The sequence below is a fragment of the Eurypyga helias genome, unplaced genomic scaffold (genome assembly GCF_000690775.1).
Source record: "Eurypyga helias isolate BGI_N326 unplaced genomic scaffold, ASM69077v1 scaffold5210, whole genome shotgun sequence".
NCBI lineage: Eukaryota > Metazoa > Chordata > Aves > Eurypygiformes > Eurypygidae > Eurypyga > Eurypyga helias.
The window spans coordinates 12,225-24,803 of NW_010225019.1; the positions used below are offsets into that span (position 1 = coordinate 12,225).

General features: G+C 39.7%; 1 protein-coding gene across 2 annotated transcripts in view; it reads left to right on the forward strand.

Annotated features, from left to right (window-relative positions):
• Positions 1–5,581: 5,581 nt before the first annotated feature.
• Positions 5,582–12,579, forward strand: part of CELF1 (CUGBP, Elav-like family member 1) — a 41,335-nt gene continuing 34,337 nt past the window's right edge. Inside the window, exon 1 of one of the 2 annotated variants that reach the window (XM_010147759.1) lies at positions 5,582–5,624. The gene's annotated coding sequence lies outside the window, so the exon portion shown is untranslated. The remainder of the gene's footprint in view (positions 5,625–12,579) is intronic. The other variant, XM_010147766.1, reaches the window with a different exon arrangement.

Here is a 12,579-nt window from a genome sequence, read left to right on the forward strand (position 1 = left end):
GCTTCCTGTGTTGAGGGTCTCAGAGCTGGATGCAGTACTCCAGGTGAGGTCACACGAGAGCAGAGTGGAGGGGGATAATCCCCTCCTTCAACCTGCTGGCCACACTTCTGATACAGCCCAGGATACAACTGGCTTTCTGGGCTGCCAGAAAATGTGATGTAAGCTAATGTAAGCCAAGCGAGAGAGACATACAAACCTTAAGGTATATCAGTCTAAGTTGTACTTCTTTGCAATAAAATATAAATGTTTATACATAAACATTTCCCAAATGCAGAATCTCAGGTTTACTCAGAATTCTTGATCTTTCAAAATTGGGACGCTTCAAAATTACTTTTTTTCTGAAACTGGCAGTAGATGATGGAAATGATCATATATGCTGTGTCTTCTTTTAGTATCTTAAGTGCAATAGTACAGAATAGTGATTGCATTTTGGGATCTTTGTGGGCAGGCTTGCAATACATCTTTCTTCTCCCTTTGGAACTGGATCTATTCTGGTTTGTGCAATCAAAAGAAAGAAGCATCTAAGTACCTTGATACCATTGATACATTGGTTGTTAAAGTTCAGCTGGTGTTGTTTCCTCTTGAAGCAGGCTTAGTGGTTAAACTGAGAATATTGTTTCTCTTCACTACACCTCGATCTTTTACCCAAAAGAAGACATAAAACTCTGGCTACATTTGATAAGTCTTCCTGTGGCCTGTACTGTGTCTGTAAAGCAAAACATGCATGTGTGTGTTCTGAATATTTTGGATTCTCATTCAAAAAAGTAAATGTTGTGTTGGTGTGTACTTTCTGTATTTGCAACTCTGGAGATATTTTGCGAGTCCCTTAATGCCATAATCTGCATGGATATAGCAAGCTTTAATCTTTTGTTGGTAAGATTCTTCAGTTTTTATTAACAGAAAAATGTTTTGTGGAAACTTTTTCCTAATGAAGTCGTTTACTAGGTTTTCAGCTGAGATGCAGCTGTTACAATGTGGTGATACTCTGATTCCTACTGAACACATTTTGTAACTAGTTCTTGAAATATCTTTTCATAAAGAAAACAAATAAGATTATAATACTGTACAAATGGAAACTTTTAGGACCATAAAGTGACACATCCAATGCTATTCAGTCCTAGTAACAGAACTTAAGTCTTCTAAGCCCCAGTCTCATGTTTTCAGCAGTAACTGTGGGAGTCCTCTGCATTCTCAAAATGTCTCTTGTGCTTTTACTATGGGTTGTAAGACTGATGATTGATCTTGGGAATATTTAAGCCAGCAGGTCAAGGGAGGTGATTCTCCCCCTCTGCTCTGGTCTCATTAGACCCCACCTGGAGTGCGTCCCGCTGTGGAGCCCCCAGCGTAAGAAGGATGTAGACTGGTTGGAGCGAGCCCAGAGGAGGCCATGAAGATGCTCAGAGGGCTGGAGCACCTCTGCTATGGGGACAGGCTGAGAGAGTTGGGCTTGTTCAGCCTGGAGAAAAGAAGGCCCTAGGGAGACCTTGCAGCAGCCTTCCAGGTTCTATAAGCTGACTGGGCATGGAACAGGCATTGTAGATATGGTCCTCATCTCAAGTCTTAGGTGTTTTATGATATTCTGGTTACAGTAGCTTGAAGCATGGCATTTAAAATGTTTTCTTCTCTCTCATTTTTTTTGTCTTAATCTGCAGTGGTTCCAAAATGTGCACCTCATATTCTTTCTATTCTTCCTGTTGTATCTTAAGTTGAACAAGAATACATTCTGATGGTTGCAGAAATAAAAGGAGCAGGAGCTGTTGCCTTGCACTGAGCAAGTAGTTTCTGGTGCTGAGAGGTTTGGGTGGTGTAAAGATTGCAGCAGAAGACAGGCATTTCTCAGATGAGAAAGTATGGCTGCTCCATTACTAAGGTTTTGGCACTACAGGAGTTTCTTGTTGCTGTCTGTTATCTTGCTGTCTCCTAAGTAACATTTACTAGAAAGTGACATAGAGAGCTTTGTGGGCTGTGGCCTAAGCTGTGCAGTAACTGAAACTTCTGGTTTGTACAGGACTTGTTATTCATAATCTATCTAGCGCACTTGCGCCTTCATTCTCTGATGTGTCATTATCTCCTATATTTCCAAGTTTTTATTATTGGCCATATTGGTTCTTAAAAGTATGTAAATCTGCAGTGAGACCAGACTGAAAGTGACATACAGAGAGCTTTGTGGGCTGTGGCCTAGTTTTTATTATTGGCCATATTGGTTCTTAAAAGTATGTAAATCTGCAGTGAGACCAGACTGAATTTTGCTTTGAGAGACTGTTGATGCCAGGACATATATGAGGTTGAGCTGTGTGGTTTATCTGTCAGCCTCTTTAATTGTCATTGGTAATCTTGACATCTTCATAAACACTAATTCCTGGAAAGATTGTAATGAGAAATCAAAACAAACTGGACTAGACACGTGCTAACTGTGACAGTGATTTCATTGATCAGAATCCATTTAATGATCTGGTGTTCTCTTACCGATGGTACTGGGTGCTAGATTTGTTGGGCTTATATCCATACTCTAATACTTAGTGGGTAGAGCCACTTGTTGTCATTACCAGCTGCAGTTCTATTTATATTAGATTGCTTATCAGAAGTTACAACTGTTTGTTCATCAGTGAGAGTGTATTTTTTCACTCTTAGATCTGGCAAGGCTAAGTGTTAAACCTTCATTTTTGTACATGGAGTTGTCTGGTGGTGTCACAGTTTCCCCCAGTTAACTCTTTCTTGACTGAAACCAGCACAGTAGAGAAGGAGTTAGAAGTGATACCAGTACTCAGATGCAACACTTCAGTCAGGGGGCAACTTCAGGAAAAATGTTCTTTGCCAAAGTCGTGATGAGATGTCCCAGTTTACACCTGTTATTGTTTTGCTGTCTCAAACTTACACTCATACAGCTATGAAAACCGTTCGCTATCAGCATCTGATGCTGTGCTGGGGTGAACCTGCACTTTCCGCAAGAGCTTACTGCCTTGTCAGTTAATTACAGAAATTGCTATGCTACACACATGGCTAGCAGCATGCCAGCTGTGTATACCTTGATCTCAGGTGTCCAAGTCCTGATTTATTCTGAGAAGAAATATGGTTGTCAGATTATTTGGCCTTTAGGCTAAGTTTGTCTGATGTATAAACTTGGCTAAATACATTTGCTGTATTTATGTTCTGCATGCAATTAAATGAACCATATTAAAACCATTTTGTTTTGAGAAATGTTTGAGTTAAAAACATTCTCCCAGGCTTTCTTCAGGCGGCTGTCAGATTTGCAGTTCGCTTTTTAAAGTTTTTATTGTCTTGGATTTTGCCTTTGATTCAGTGAGGTGTGTATTTTTTCCCAAAGTTATCCAAGAGTTATGGGTTCCTCTGGCTATGTTAGCTGTACTTCTGGTTCCTTTGAAGTTTCAAAATTAATTCTCAAGAGCGTTACGTAGTTGCGTGTGTGGGGGAAGATTTTATTTAACATTTGAAAGTTGTTTACCAATATGTTCTTAAGCATTACAAGTTCAATAAGCTATGTATTTAATTTTTTTCTGAAAGGTGATTATCACAAAATGTACCTTACTGTTTATGACAGCTTTCATAGAGCTTAAATATCTGGGAAAGGTTGCGTTTAAAGGTAAGAAAACAAGAATTTTGTGTTACATGTATTGAAGACAGGTCTGTTAGCAGGAATCTGAGACCATTTTTTGGCCATAAACAAATATTCTTTAATTAAACTGCAGAAAAGCAAAAGAATGTGGGTGAGGTGGAAGGAGGTATCCTCAGGTAGCATATTTCCTGGAAGTTTCATAATCCAGAATGTTAGTGTGAAACAGAACAAAAGTAAGTATGTAAAGGGTTCCCTGACCAATAGTCAGTTTTCAGTAATGTTCCAGAGAAGATGAATTCATAATTTTAAAAACACGCATTTCAGAGAACTGAGTTATGGTTCTCAGGATTCATGAATTGATTTTTATCTTTCTTAACTAGTATTATAAGAAAAATATTTTTGTTATTGTGATTAGGATTCTGTGCTCCTTTAGAGGGTATTGTATTTTGTTAAATCAGTTAAACAAATTTTGAAGAAATCAGAACAGTTTAAAATTACAACAAAATAGGGATGAAGAAGAGATTTCCCTCTGGAAAAGAGGGCATGAGTACATGTGATAAATATCCAGGTAAATTACAAGACAAGTTAGAAGAGGGTATGGATCACTTATCCACACTTCTGAAAGAATATGGAACAATGGTTATGAAGGGGCCTGCAAAGCAGAGAAAATGTGGGACTCAAATAGCCTTGTATAACTCTTCTCTTTGCAGATGGTTGCAGTTTTTGGTTTGGTACCTATAGATATGTAAACAGATTTGGATTTTCTTTAGAATACTGCTAGGCAACCATCATTGTAGTTCTGCAAAATAACCTAAGAGAAAGCAGAGAAGAAATTTAAAAACAAACAAACAAAACCACAACAAAAAAACAACAAAACAAAAATCCAAAGCTTGTATTGAAACATATGCTAGCTTGTGTTGTGGGTAAGTTGCTGAATGTGCAAAAAGAGAACTCCGAATCACAGTGTAGTGTCCCTTACTTATGAAGTGCTAGTACAGAAAGACTGTGGTTCCTAGTTGATGATACGCTTAAGATGTAGAAATAACATTTTTTCCTTGGGTGGTTGTTGAGGATTTTCTGCAGGATTGTGGTCATGTAGAATCTCTGAGCCTGAGCAACCCTGGCTTCGGCCTAGAGCAAACAGGACACTACAGGGCCTAGAAGAGAATGAACAGTGCCTAAAAGAGAAGAAACAATGTTACAGCAAGAAGCTCTGAAGGTCTTGGGAATGAAGAACTGTGAACACTCACAAGCTCACAAAACTGCTGCAGCTGACCAAGCAGAAACTGCAAGAGGCTACATGAACAAAGCTTGCTTATAGCAAAGAGGCTACATGAACAAAGCTTGCCTTTAATAAAGATGCTACATGTTTTAACAAATAATATTAGCTAGGAACCAATCATAATCAATGACATATGTGCTAAGCATTTAACAAGTGTATAAAAAGGCATGTAATTCTGTAATAAATTGGCTCACATCGATCATATTGATCATGGCGTGAAGTCCGTTATTTCATCCCTCGCAACAGGTTGTTAGTTTTTTTGTGTTCCCTAATTCAGCGCTTTTTCATGCATTTCTATCTATGTGCCTTTACATTAGAGATCATCTCTTAAGTTAGTACTGCTGCTGTCAAAATAATGCAATATAGGATTTTAGGATTGTGGGTACTGCTGTTAGTAACTCTGCTTCTACATGAGAGCCAAAAAGTCAGACAGGTAGGGCAAGTCCACTGAACATTATTATGAAGCTACTCAACTTCTGTTTTCAGCTATGTTGTGCTTACAGTCCTGTGTATTGTACCCTTTCATTTATTCTCTGTATTTTTGAAATGTACAACTTCATTTTTGATCTAATGAGGGGTGTTACCACCTCATGATGACTTCTGTTATTAGAAATACGCTTTACTTTTGTCCTCAACATTTTACTAGATGGAGTTAATGCTGAAATTATTATAATTATTGGATTTTAACTCTAGAGTACTCAATGTTTGTTTTTTCCTTATCTTTTAGAGTGAAGACTGGAACGGCTAGAGGGACGTGTGTAGCTGCAGGTATGAACCAACTATAGGTTGTATCATAGAATCCCAGAATGTTTTGGGTCGGAAGGACCCTTAAAGACCATCTAGTTCCAACCCCCCTGCCATGGGCCGGGACACCTTCCACTAGACCAGGTTGCTCAAAGCCTCGTCCAGCCTGGCCTTGAACACTGCCAGGGATGGGGCATCCACAGCTTTTCTGGGCAACCTGTTCCAGTGCCTCACCCCCCTCTCCGTGAAGAACTTCTTCCTGATATCCAATCTAAATCTACCCTCTTTTAATTTAAACCCATTACCCCTTGTCCTGTCACTGCATGCCCTTGTAAAAAGTCCCCCCCAGCTTCCTTGTAGGCCCCTTCAGGTACTGGAAGGCTGCAGTAAGGTCTCCGCGGAGCTTTCTCTTCTCCAGGATGAACAACTCCAATTCTCTCAGCCTGGCCCTCCTGGCCCTCCTCTGGACTCGCTCCAGCCGGTCTATATCCTTCCGATGTTGTGGGTTCCACAGCTGGATGCAGTACTCCAGGTGGGGTCTCACGAGAGCATAGTTGAGGGGGAGAATCCTCTCCCTCGATCTGCTGGCCACACTTCTCTGGATACAGCCCAGGATACGGTTGGCTTTCTTGGCTGCCCGGCAACCACGCCCGCTTCTGGCTTTTCATCCACCGGTACCTCCAAGTCCTTCTCAGGGCTGCTCTCATTTGCATGTTGGAGCTTCCTCTCAATGGTTTAGAGTGTTGTTTTTACTTTCAGTGATGAAAGGAGTCATTTTCCACTGCAGTGAGCAGTGTTTCCTGGACCTTAAACTCTTCATGGTTTCCTGCCTTTGTACTGCTAAAGGGGGTTGGGAGTGTTAACTGTTAGGACTGCGAGTACCAAGTCAATAGGCTTCTTTAGCTTCATCTGTAATTTAATAATTTTAGAAACATAACTAACTATAAAGTAAAAATTCATGTCTTCATAGTATTTTCATGACCAGAACAAAACTGAAGTACTATGTAGTATGTGAAACCATAAAGGTGAGTATTAGTAGAATAACTGGGCTGAGACACATTTGGTATGTGCAGCAGAACAGGAACCTAGTGTAATGTGAGAATGCTTAGAACAAAAAACAAGGGTCTTCTGGTGCAGTTTTCTTAATGCCTGAAGCCCAGTAACAGTGTACTTTCATGTGATAGCTGAGACTATTCCTCCTTCCTCAGTTACTCAGTTTCCAAGTGAGCAGTCCTGTGTCCTTCTGTTATACTTGGTTCTCATGGTAGTTTGGCTGCATGGTAGTCAGCTTGATAACCTAATAAAAAGTTCTTTTGTGATTACGTTGTTATTTGTTTGCTTTAACAAGTTGGAATGATTTACTGTGTAGTCAGACAGGTACCCAAAGAATAGATCAGACTGTCTGTAACTGTGCTGCTTAAGAGTTTTAGCTCACTCTGAGGACAGTTGACCTGTAACTGCTGTAACATTTTCATGCTCAAAGTGTGGTGATTGTTGCTTTTCTGATGAATCACCTCTGCTATGGCAGAAATATTTAAGGTGTGCTTTAGTCTGTAGACCACCAGGGAGAGTTGAGTTTTGATTTTGTCTTGAGGAAACACTTGTGATCAGACATTTGCTACTGTTTTCATAAATAGATGGGAATGGATTTAGTCATGTCTATATTAGAAAGAAAATCAAATTTGTCTTTAAAAGTGCAGGATATCCTGTCTCTCAGGATAGAAAAAGCTAAAGGTGGATTAAGATACCCAGGAACACCTTCATTTTAAAGTGATCTTCAAAGAATTGGACATTGACCTCTGTGTTTAGAAGTACTGGTTTGAGGACATTGGTGTCTGTGCATTTTGGGTGTTGGAAAACACTCAACTTGGTTCCTAAATGACTGGTGCTCACTGTGCCCTTCCTGCTCCTTTGCTGCTCCATTAGGACCATACAGAAGATAGGAAAGAGAGAATACTGGTCATTATATTTGTGTTTTTGTTTGAAGAGTTTGTATCTTTTGACACAGACTCTGATTAGACTTAGTTATTCAACCTGATAGGATTCTGCCAATTACAAAACACAAGTCCACAGTCAGTAGATTTGAATTGCTTAAATAACAAAATAATTAGATCATTTAAATAGCAAAATAGTCAAGTTTATTGTTGGTGAAAAGTTCAAAATGGAACACTTCCATTTGGTGGAAAATCCATTGTTTCTCAAGAGCAATATGAAGTTCAGTTAATCTGCCTTAATGTGAATGTAGAAATGTGTCCAAATGAGAGATGATTGAGTCTTTTCTTGAACACCTGATAATGGTGTATAAAACTGTATGTATCCAACTATGAAATGCCTCTTACAATGATTAGCTACACAGAGATATATCAAAATAAAACTGATGGCATTCCATTTCTGGTCTGGTACAGAAAGTAAAACTATGGGGGAGTCAGCTTTGCTTTGAGATAAGGAATCAGTTGGCTTTTGAAATAGCACTGGGTTTTGTTCCTCACTTTTTTGGTAGCTGCTGTCTTTAACCACCCAAGGTTTTGGACAGAGTTTACTCTGAGGCTCAGGACTGCTTCTTCTATTAGGAAATGTATATGCCACACTTTGCCAAAGCAGATTAAACAGTTACTCTTCTGCCAAATATTACAAGTTAAAGGCATTTTTGATCACTGTCGTTCTTGCGTAGGGTAATACAACAATCTTCATAAGTGGTATTGTTCTGGAATTGCATAGCAGGTTCTATAGTCTCCCCTGGGTCCAATATGCAACCACACAGCAAACCTCTGTGTAAGTGTACTTGCTTTGCCCGTTGTAGTGCTTTGTGGCATGCTTGGCGTGAAGACAAGCAGACTGTTCAGAGATTTCCAGCTCCTTAGCATATGAATAACTTTTGGCTCTGTTTTAGTGGCAGAAAACTAACCTGTGTAGTTGATTCTTGAAAAATCTCTCTAGCAAATATTGCAGCAAAGCAAAATGTTTGTTTCCAGCACATCTTTTTGACTAAGTACTGAGCTGCAGATTCCTATAATACAGGAGAAGACAGCAAAATACAGGCCTGTTTGAAATCAGATTTCTGGGTCTTGTGTTTGTATTTAGAAAGTAAAAAAGTTGAAGGAGATCTAAAGTATTGTGTTCCGTAGAATTGCTTGCATGGTTTTCTTTCACAAAAAGCTGATAGACCCATAGGTAAACTTCCGTCCAACCTTAAAAGAAAGATTGTTTTTGTAAGCTCAGAGGCAACATTTGGGGAGAAAAAAGGAGGAAAAAGGTGGTGTAAGTGGATCTAGACCTCTGCTTTTAGGGCATGGTAGCTTTCAAGCATTAGTATTCTTAGTCCCTTCTAGTAAAGATTTATCATCCATACTCTCTGTGTGCCTCATGGTCTGAATTCAGTCAACAAGCAAAAAGAAGAGGGCGGGAGAAACTCAACCTTGCTGCTGTCTTACATATTCCACCCTGTCTCCTTTTAGTAGTTCCTGTCCTTCCACAGGATAGAAATGCGTGTCCTCACTTCTTGCACTCTTATTTCCTGCCTTGTCTCTTGGTCTCTGTCATACTGCTGCCGTTATTTCCTCTTACTATTGTTGTGACTAAGCCACTTTTCCTACTTTCTCAAGAAGTTTTTTTTTTTTCTGTCTACAGTGCCAAAGCATCTATGGATCTTTCAGAACTCTCTTAGGTACTTAAGTTTCCATAGTCTCTGTTGCAAAACAGAAGCGTTGTTGTATTCTAGTACTGCAGTGACAGAAAGTCAAAATGCTTCCCAGACTGTCTTCTGGAATGTTGGCAGATGTTTATACTAATTTTTAACTGAAATTTTCTTTTGCATGCCTTCCTGTAGAGTTTAAGCAGTACTTGAAATACAGCTTTTACATCTATTTACAAAACAAACAAAAACCCAACAACCAAAAAGCCGTAACCTACCAATAAGGATAAAACGACTAAAACTTTTCCAGGTGGTGTTGTTGTTGTTTTTGACATTTATATGCCTTCCTAGAATGAGTGGAAGAAACCTATATGCTTCTGCTTTAAAAGCAATTTCCCTGGGATTCATATATCAGTGCTTCTTCCTCATATCATTATTAATTGTAAAATGTCTTACAAGGAGGGATAAAGATGTGATGGTTACTCCTTGTCTGTGATTTGCCAAAATTAAGTATTCTAGGGAACCTACGTTAAGGCTTGTTGCTATCTGTTCTACAAGTACAGATGCTCTAATAGTTTGCTGTGCATTAATTGCTCCAAATTCATGATTTGGTCTCTTGGCTATTTGTTCATCTGCTTATTTGCTTTGTTTCTAGTATCTTTCATACAGTGTCTTCTCAGCCAGGCCTTTGTTGTCTTCTTTGCATCATAGGAAGTTTTATTGTGTTGTGATTTTTTTTTTTTTTAAATTCAGTGTTAGTACCAAGGAATAGCTGATAATGCTGATTTGTGTCTCCCTCTCCATTCCCTTAGTCTGAAAAAAATGAGGAAATACGCAAGATAATGAAACCATTTAGCTGGGACAGAAATGTAATGCACAGATCACCATTCTGAAGGTTACAATTGGGAACTTTAATTACAAAATTGAAGTCTAAAGCTAGCAAAAGAAAATGTTTTACACTATAAGGGAAAGACCACGATCCAGGTACCTCTCTTGGTTTTTTTCTATGAAGTTCATGAAGTGTTTAATGTATCACTGAGGAACATGTATAAGAAGGAGGTCATTAAACACTAATGAACAGATGGAGTTTCTAGGAAAATATTTTAATTTGAAGATTTTACTTACATGAGCATATTTTTTTTTATTTATTTCACTGTGCTAAAGTAGTAGACTATTATTCTAACGCTGCACGAGTACTCTCCCTGAAAACAGGGTGGGCAGGTACTGGCTGCCTTTGGAAAAGTCCAGGTAAATACTAACTGAAATTGTCACTCTGTAAGTGGCACTATTGCAAAGAGTGACATTTGAAGTTCTTTGGTGTTTCTATGTTTGTGGAAAAAAAGGATTAAATAGATACTGATTCTGGAAATCAGCATTGTGATATACCTCAAAATAATGCAAAAATATTTTAGTTTGATCTCACATATGTTATCTCAATATCTCAAGCCAGGGGGCAATGAGAAAGTCTGTGGTGGAGATGGGTGTTTGACGTCATCATCAGGAGGCAGTTTCATGGCCAGTCTATTCCGTTCTGCCTGTGCAAGCCTCTGTAGTGTCATCGCTGCAGTGGCAGACACAGCTGCAGTGGGTCAAGCACTGCGTTAGCAGCCTCATGCTGCTGTGATAGCTGACACCTGTGCACTAAGTGAAACTCAGGGTAGCGTCATGCAGCTGTTCTGCCCCAGAGAAGCAGATCATTGTCTGCAGACCTGCGGGTTGCTCGCATTGCAGAATTCCAATACCCACAGCCCGATCGGTATATTCACACCACACTCCTGTGTCGCCTCTTAGGCAAGCAGATGCAGAGGCAATGTGTCAAAGAGAGATGAGAGAGAAATGAGGAAGTATGGAGGCCACTGTCTTAAAGTCTATGAATGTTCATCTGCTCCAAGAGGGTCTTAAGACTGATAATTCAGCATCTTCTGAGTTCTCGTTAGATGCCCTGTTACTAGCAATGATTGGCAGAGCAGGACCTAGTTGCAGATTTTTTGGCTGCTCAAATTTGAACAGATGTTGTAACCTGTTCCCTGGTAGATAAGCTCTCATGTTGCAGAGCCACCATCTGCCATTTAGTGTTAAGTTATCCTCATGAGTGAGCCAGATACTGAGTATACCACAGATTGAATTTGTTGATCAGTTACATGATGGCATATTGAAAGCAATTGCAAGCGGTTTTGGAAAGAGGGGAAAGTGTATATACTGTCTGTATTGTAACATTTCCTGGAGTCCTAAGTTGTATTTTGGGAGTTTTGGGGGTTTTTTGTTGTGTAGTTGATGGGGGTGGGGCAGTGCTGGGTTTTTTACTTATTAAAACAATTGAACATAGTGCTGGTAACAGCTGAGCATTTTTAATTGACATTTACCTAGTATGCATGTAGTTCAGTTCTTGAGTAGTTTCAACAGGACAATTCTTTTTTTTCCATAGTTTTTTGTTTTGCCCCAACACAAATGCATAGGCATACTCCTGCTCTTTGGCAAGTTCCAGACCTATCTTTGCCATTCATGAGGGCTAATAATCTATAGTGTTTGTTTTCACTGCAAAACTGACTCAGTGGTCTCAGCCTCTCTGTTTTCAGCTCAGGAGAACCTAACCTGTTGTGGTTTGTCTGGTAGCCTCTGATGTCTCTTCCAAGTAATTGTCCAGTCACTTCATAGAATCATAGAATGGTTTGGGTTGGAAGGGACCTTACAGATCATCTAGTTCCAACCCCCCTGCCATGGGCAGGGACACCTTCCACTAGACCAGGTTGCTCGAAGCCTCATCCAGCCTGGCCTTGAACACTTCCAGGGATGGGGCATCCACAGCTTCTCTGGGCAACCTGTTCCAGTGCTTCACCACCCTCTCTGTGAAGAATTTCTTCCTGATACCTTATCTAAACCGTTACCCCTTGTCCTGTCACTACAGGCCCTTGTAAAATGCTTACTCAAGAGGAGTTCCTGGTCTTTGTTCTGAGTCACAGCCATCTTTCCTACACAGATTGTCAATGAAGTTCTTGTGTTCGTGTAAGTTTATTGCATCTGCAGTATTCTACCAACCAGGAGTTCCAAAAATCGAATCCCCTTTGCATCTCTTTTCTTCCTCAGAGGATGAATGCTTTTGTATATCGTGCATTAAGATTTTGCTTTCTTAGCTGTCATTTGAAAAGTTAAAGTTAATAGCCATACACCCCCCATTACCATTGATATGTGCATTCACTTCGCTGATTGTTGTTTGAAATAAAAGCAAGAGGGACACCTAGACTGGCCAGACACATAAATATGTGTCAGTCAGAGCAGAGCTGCTTGGCATCACGTTTTTATGTGGATAATAATAGTAGATTCAGTCTTCCTTACTTGTTTTTGCTGTCA